Source organism: Lytechinus pictus, unplaced genomic scaffold, assembly GCF_037042905.1.
Source record: "Lytechinus pictus isolate F3 Inbred unplaced genomic scaffold, Lp3.0 scaffold_37, whole genome shotgun sequence".
Taxonomy (NCBI): Eukaryota; Metazoa; Echinodermata; class Echinoidea; order Temnopleuroida; family Toxopneustidae; genus Lytechinus; species Lytechinus pictus.
In genome coordinates, this window is record NW_026974157.1 from 486,247 (window position 1) to 494,250 (window position 8,004).

An 8,004-nucleotide genomic window follows, 5' to 3' on the forward strand; every position below is an offset into this window, starting at 1 on the left:
AGTCAGATCTGACATCTTACCTTGATTCTGATTGGCTGAGAAGTACTGTTCCTATGCCAACTGTCGGGTTGGATAATATGGTACTTGTGTGATAAAACACCCGACAAATCCTTTCATGAAACGCTCACCAGAGCTGACAGGCAGTTAAAGGGGTTACTCCGGGGTGAAAATATTTATATCTAAATAAATTCACTGAGCAAAATTCACACAGTACAATTCACTGAGCAAAAATGCTGACAAAATTCATCAAAATAAAATAAATAACGAAATTCAGCAATGTATAATGGAAAGTTACATACACGTCGTCATGAATATTCATTAGGTGGGCTGATGTCACATCCCCACTTTCCCTTTTCTTATGTTATTACATAACATCCTAATTGTTTAATTTTTTCATACGTATGTGAATATATATCCCTTGTAATAAAATAAGTTGCAGCAATGAATATCTAATGCACTAAATAAGTTGTCGTTCCAATTTTGTTAGTTCTTGAAGGTAAGAATTTGAATAAGCCTAATTACAATGAAAATTTATACAAAAAGAATAAGTGGGGATATTACGTTATTAGTTCGTTCATTGAACATTCATGAAGACATGCCTAAGACTGTTTCACAAAAATACAAATCTTTTAAAATGCCATAACTTTGTTATACATTATCGGATTTTGCTAAAATTTACAGTGTTTTGTTTGTCTTATTTTTTTTTATCGTTTCCAATCATATTAATTTCAGACCAGAGCATCCCTTTGATAGCCTTAACATACACGGTGCACTGTCAAACGGCAGCATCATCAGTAAAGAATGGAAATTAAAAATGGGGCCCTTTAAGAACTATGAAATAGATGTACAGGAAAGCAATATTGCACACTTTGTCACATAATTATATTCTGGTTCCCAATTCATAAAGACTTACATTAATAACAAATGCACAATTTATTTAAGAAATTTACTGTTAACCAATCAGAATGAATGATATTATTCATTGCATCTAGTCATAAAGGGGTTGTCACACCCGGTACGTTTTAGTCAATGAAATACTGATGTAGGTATAAAAAACATTCCTGTCATGTAATCATGTTTACTGATGTCGAAAATTCTTTTAATAATTATGAAGAATGCGCATTTAAAAAAGAGGTCTTTATTTTAGAAATGTATCTTCGATATCAAGAATCAAATCAAGAAATACCTCATATGAAGATTTCATTCTGTATCTGGTAGAACGTGTATGGTTTCTTTATATTTAGTACTTCAATATAAATTAATCAAATAGTGTGCTTCGACTTAAAGGAATCCCCTAAGGCCAAAACATCACTATTTTTAAACATAACCTTTAAAAAGATGCTAATTTGCCAATACTTTACACAAACAAGTCAATCTACCATATAACTAAAACTCCCAGGATACAACTTGCCTACCGACCTATTACCGCATCCTGTCATGCTCCTCTCCGCACCTCCAATTGTACCTGCACCCCTCCTCTCTCCCTTCATTTGCCTCTCTGTTTCTCACTCATTATCACAATTATTGTAACCATATTATTTTTTTTTTTCTATTATTACTATGATCATTTATTCTAATTTGTGTCACTATTTCGTTGTTACCTTCGATATTTTGTATAGCCTCCTTTTAAACTGTCTTCCGTCACTATTTTATACTATAGTTTTGTAATGTTGCCTTTATGTATTGAAACTAACTTTCAGGGGCTTGCCTCCCATACAAGCTTTGCTTTTCTTGGCAAGCCCCTCCGTTCTGATTTGTATAGTTATTAGTCAAAGTTACTTTAGTTCGCATTAGTTCTCATTGTTTATACCTTCTAATTCTAATGCTTTATTCCGATTGATATTGTACTTTAAATATGACTATGTATTGTTAGTTTGATTTTGTTGTTCTTTGTGAACGGAAAATGAATAAAATGAATAAAATCATAAATCATATATTTTCCTTATTTAAATGTATAGTCTGGTTTACAGCTCCTGCATGAATGGTGCTGGTGATCCAACCATATGCAAGTTCTAACCCAACCTGTGACATGTCATGTCATCACAGGTCTATATGAAAGAATACACACATTCTGTGATTGAAATGATATAAAGAAATTAACAAACACAAACCTGTTGATGAACTGATTTCCTTTGTCCCATCGTCTCTTTAACCTGAAAATAAAATATTTTACATATCATTGATGTTAATGAAGTACTAACAATACCTTGGGCCCCTGCATAAAAAGTTACTACTACGATATGTTACATCCCATAACTTTAATGTGATGCTGGATTTTGATTGGATAATGTATATTGTTAGTTGCCATGGTAGTTACCGTTGATTGGAACCCTACACTAGTTCCTATGCAATTTATCTTGGTGTCTAGGCGTGGCCTATACAGTATATTACTACCATTAATCAGTCTGAACATAAGCATGATTGTCTCATATCTCACTTATAATTGTCAAATGTATATGCAGAACATCCTGTGTTGTTTATTTTGTTACATAATTAAATATTTCAAAATTTCTAGTTGCTATGGCCATGATGAAACCAAATTGGTATTTACAAAAACCATATTATCATGTAATCTTTTCATTCAAGCACGATACATGATAAATGATTGTTGTCATAATAAACTACAGATACAAATGAATATTATGTATAACATAATGAGTTAATAAAACTAATTTTTGGTTCATACTCATGCACTATTTGCCTATTAAGATACACCTGCATTAGCATAAACTGGATTTTTACTCTTAGGGATTCGTCCTACCCACATCTTTATTTTTTCTTGATGGCAAATAATACATGGTTGAAATTGTATTTACACACATACCTTTGATGGACCTATCACTTGACTCGATGGCTTGTCGAATATCGTTACCCCTTCCAACTGAAAATGAATTAAAATAATATAAGAAATTAAGATATGCGTTATATATCTTACGCAGCAAGGAAGGGCTAACGAAAATCTGTAATGACTTATCGAAGCGCTAAACATCTTTATTTACATTTGTACTGTTATCCTCCACATGCGGGGACAGTAAAAATATCAGTCTGAACACAAGCTAAATCCATAACCCCCAAATTCGATTACTTCATACGTTTTTTATTGATATTATTTTGACGCTTTGTATCCTAAAGTCAAAATGTTCTTTGTTTGAACCAAGGGGGTTGATACACGATATTGCAGTAATATTAATATCTTTATGCCTTATATAGCAACGTAAGATCCTATGTTCGATCGTCGGCCATCTCTGCTATGCAATTAGTGTTCTGCATAAAAAATGGAAATAGAAGTGTAGTGTATGATTTTTTTTTTAATTCCCTTAATTTTACATCCTGGACATCTTTTTGATGTATGTTGAAAGGGCTCAGAAATTGTTGTCGAAACATTATTTAGTTTGAGGCGGTCTCATATTTCATGTACATGACTGTACAAATGTGGATTTGAATTCAGTAATTCAATTTTTTCACTTGACATTAACATTTTTTATACGTAATATATACAATGATAACATCAAATAATTACACTCTAAAAAAAATGGTTTACCCAGTATTGGGTAAAATGGAAAAATGCATGTTGGTTGCGTAAAAATATATTTAGTAAATTTTACCTAATGTTGCGTTAAAATAGCACAATATGGGGTAAAATAAAAAGAAATACCCATCAAACATGCTTCTTCTCTTTCTACCCAATATTGAGTAAAGCTTTACTCAGCGTTTTTAAAGTCTATAACAATGTATCATAATTGAATTGAATTGAATTTATTTCCATTAAAAACAGATAACAATACATATAAAATGATACATATGAATTGATAAATAGAAAACGGGAGGATGGCCCTACTCAGCAGCATCAATAATGGTGCTGCTGGTCTACCGATGGGTCCTCATATAGCATAAAAGAAAATTACACAAAAATAAATAATACACAATATAAAAATAACATACCAAAACAGTAAGAAATAAAACTAATCGGTCATAACATCTAGCCCCACCCCCCCCCCCCCTTCTTACGTTAACACACCCTACATTTCAATGCATAGGAATTGAGTAACAGAGAATAATGTACACTCAGACCCAATTTAAGATGTGGTTATTAACTACGTTTTTAAATGAACTATAAGAAACAGAACATTTAGCATCACGTGGCAATTCATTAAAATATGTCGTACCCCTGTATGAAAACATTCTTATACAGTATTCAGTCCGTGGTTTAGGGAAAGATATTTATTAGAACGTAGAGAATATTTATGAGTAGAAAACTGTAATATATTATTCAAGTAAGGCGCACTAAGACTATTCAGACTCTTATACACCATTGAAAGAGTATGCTTTATACGCCTTGATTTTAATGACTCCCAGTTTAAGAGTTGATGAACAGTATGGTTTGATATATATTTATACGGATTAATTTTTAGTATTATTTTGCAAGCTCTATTTTGTAATTTTTGCAATTGTTGGGTACATTTCAAATTTGATTAATCAAAGTTCAAAGAGTACAATGTTTCATACATAACAAAGTACAACTGAGTTCATTTTCAAACTGATCAAACATTGTCCAAGTCTCCTTCATGTGTGATGAGACGCTTTATTGTTTTTCCGCCACTGGCTGGGAGCAAGGCGAAAATCCTTCCGTCAGCAGACTACGAAGCAAGAACCTTTTGACAGTTTTTCACTTTGTGTAGAAGCAATATATCAATAAACTATTACCACTCAGTTTTCACAGATTTCCAATTGATTACAAAGATATATAAGTATATAAATGTATATAAAAAGAAGTATACTACTAATAAAGGCAACTATCTTTAGAACTCTAAAACAGAAGTTTGTGAGCTTTATTTTTTTTTCTTCAAATTTGAGATACGAGGTTCTAATATCATACCAAATATATGTGGTTATCTACAAGAAAATGTCTTCAACGTTAAAGAGGAAAGGAATTTTTACGATGTCCCTAGGCAGAGTTGAAGCTAAATTACAGTAGTTGCAGTAAAACACTAATTTCGTGAGAAAGTCTGTAAAACCAAGATTAAGTATGACTATATCATCGTAGATCTAGATCTGGTACAGTTAAATAAACTGAACTTTGTGAAATCATAAAATCTAAGCTGAAATACGATCACACCGAAGATCGCCAACACAGATAGGCACACGTGGGACAGTGTATTATTATTGCTGGAATAAAGACCCGACGGAAGTGACCGAATCTGCGCTTATTTTGCTTATTTCTCAGCAATTACACAATTTCTTCCAGAATCCTTTGGCACATATTTTTTATTCATACAAACAGACACTTGGGTTGTCATTATATTAGATTCTGTAAAAAGTCATTTTGAGATCGTTACCAGAACTGGAATTTACCTTTAACATAATTATGACGAATTACCAACAGCAAAGTGATCTATGATCTATGAACTGTACTTCGATCTAATTCTTTTCGATTTATGTGGTGTTGGGGTGTTCCATGTCCTTACCAGTCAGACTGCAGGTCCCAAGAAAGTGGCTTCTTTCATCCAAGTGATATTCATGACTTGAGATGTTTTGCATATTTAATGAGCTTGATGCGGACCAAAACACCTCTTTTCATTCGGTCATTGCTGTTCTAATTGTGCATCGAATTTCATGAATTTGGTACCATCGTAAAGAAGGAGAATCATTCTTTTAGGTCATGTGTTTGGATTTATTCAAAGATTTTGTAATATAGGTTAAAATGTTGATCTAAAATATGCTACAAAATAAATATTTTCACCTGACAAAAGCTGCTAATTTCACACTTTATTTTTGTTTGAGCCCAAATGATTTTTATATCATGATAAAGCTGAATATGTATGCTCTGAAATGATATAGGTTTCAAAATAATAATTGGTTTAATCGGGTCAAGATCACACTTTTCATTTGCCGAGTACATAAAGCAGCTTGAAAACAAGAATACTGCACTCTGATTGGTCAAAGAGACCACACAATGGCAAATTCCAACGGTTTCAGTGACTGGGTTCGTGGGAAGGTCACACTTCCCATGTGGTAATCTCCTCAAATACCCCGCGCCTGTTGTTCTGTGAACCTTATCCAGCCAATCAGAACTCTGGATTTCATGCAAGTACAACATTTCAGAAATCTCGTCTTGTACCTTGGTGGGAAAAGTGTGATCTTGACCCGATTAAAAGGTGCCGCATATCAAAAGTGGCATTGTGAGAAAGTACAGAAGTTTAGCTTTATGGTGATATAGATATCATTGAGGCTCAAAATAAAAAGTTTTGCACAATTTGCAAAAGAAAACAGAGGAAGAAAATTCAGTTTTTAGGCACATTTTCAGGCCAAAAATTTACTTATTTAACAAAATATTGTATACAAAGTAAATTACCAATATGAAAGAGTAACTTTTACTCTATCTGATCGTGTAATAATATTTCATTTAACTTGAGGTTAAAACAGGTAAATTCTTAGAGAAAGAAAATCTCACGAATTACGAGATTTTGCAAGGAGGAGGATTCAGCCACGAGATGATTTGGATGAATCTGGCCTTTTTGCTCATTAGCATAGGGACCTGCGGTCTGACTGTAAGTTTAGAGTGAACACAACAATTTAAGGCTAATACCTCGGTCAAATTTGCTGTACGGCGGCCGTACGGCGAGGCGAAAACAGCCATTCCAACATTTTTTTTACCTTAAGTGATTTGTGTTACAAGTCATGTCTAACTATGCCAGTGACCTTTTGTCCAGAGTTATGCAGTGCAGTTGGATATTAGCACGTTTTTATTTGTGTACATGTTTCATACCTTGCATTACTTGGTGTTAGGCAGCTTAGGCTCTCTTGCAAATTCTTAATTCTTACCCCTATTCAATGCTAGGATGGTTAAAAAAGTTTTCTTGTAAGGGTTTTGTTATAAGCAGGTGAATGCAACATTTAAGTAGATTTGGTTTAAATTGGAATTCTTATATGGGAGGAACCCTAGTAAGAATTGATAGTTGTCACTTGAAGCGTAGGAATCGAAGAGGCAAGACCTCTGAGTTCTCTCTAAGAGCAGCCGCAGCAGCTCCGCTTCTAGATTAAATACAATAGTTCTCAGTCATTGTTCATTTTCATGTATGTTATTCTCTGACCTCTCGCATATCAGATTTTGTCATTTTACAGGAAGTCCTGGAACAGTATCCGTGACAAGACAGACAAGTTGTTTTGGTCTCATCATTGTAGGTTTTTGCTCTGCCATAGAGAGTTTGAATGAAAATGAATAAAACGGCTGTTTTCGATTCCCCGTAGGGGAAATGTGACCGTAGCATTAGCTAACCCTTACACTATTCATATCTTCAAGATTGAATCATTAAATCATACAAAGTTTTCATAAAACATTGAGTCTTTTGAATTATTATATGTCAAACATCCCTCAATTATGGACACCTATATCACCATGATCTTCTTTGCTTTCTAAAGGAAAGCAATGTTTAAATTGCAGCTTAATGGCCTGCCCCACTCTGCAAAACTGAAATGTATGAAAACTGACAGTTTAATTTGAATAGGCAACTTTGGGACATATGCATTTTATTGATTTCCGTGTTATATAAATCTGTTAAAAGTCAGCGCAATATATAGTAAATGTTGTCCTCTTACCCAAGTTGATTGGCAGCAAAACTATTACAGTCTTCACTCGGAAATGTAACCATAGCAGAACAGTGGCAAGGCCAGGAAATGGCACTATAAAAGCGTCTTACCAGACAGAAACCTCGTCAATTCCATTTAATGTTTCACTTCGCGATCAAAATGGCGCTCAGTAAAGCCCCTTTCACAATTGACGTACGACCATTTGCGACCTTTTGGTCGTGCGACAGGCTGCAACAGGCATCAATCGCTAGTCATCTCATAAGATCGCACAGAGGCTTTCACAGTTGCAACAGCTGTCGTACAACAAAAACAACCAGTAAACCCCGTTGCACGAGTAAGTCGCATATACTCTTATTGTGCTCGTGCGATCACATGCGAGTGTTGCACGAGGGATTGCGAGTGGATCGGTCGCATACA

At 34.1% G+C, this 8,004-nt stretch overlaps 1 long non-coding RNA gene across 1 annotated transcript; it reads right to left on the reverse strand.

The window, feature by feature from the left end:
- Positions 1-2,109: 2,109 nt before the first annotated feature.
- On the reverse strand, positions 2,110-7,693 carry LOC135158116 (uncharacterized). Its single transcript, XR_010296898.1, has 3 exons — positions 7,597-7,693; positions 2,825-2,881; positions 2,110-2,153 (listed from the first exon to the last, which is right to left on the reverse strand). It is a non-coding gene; the product is annotated as an uncharacterized LOC135158116 (long non-coding RNA).
- Positions 7,694-8,004: the final 311 nt, after the last annotated feature.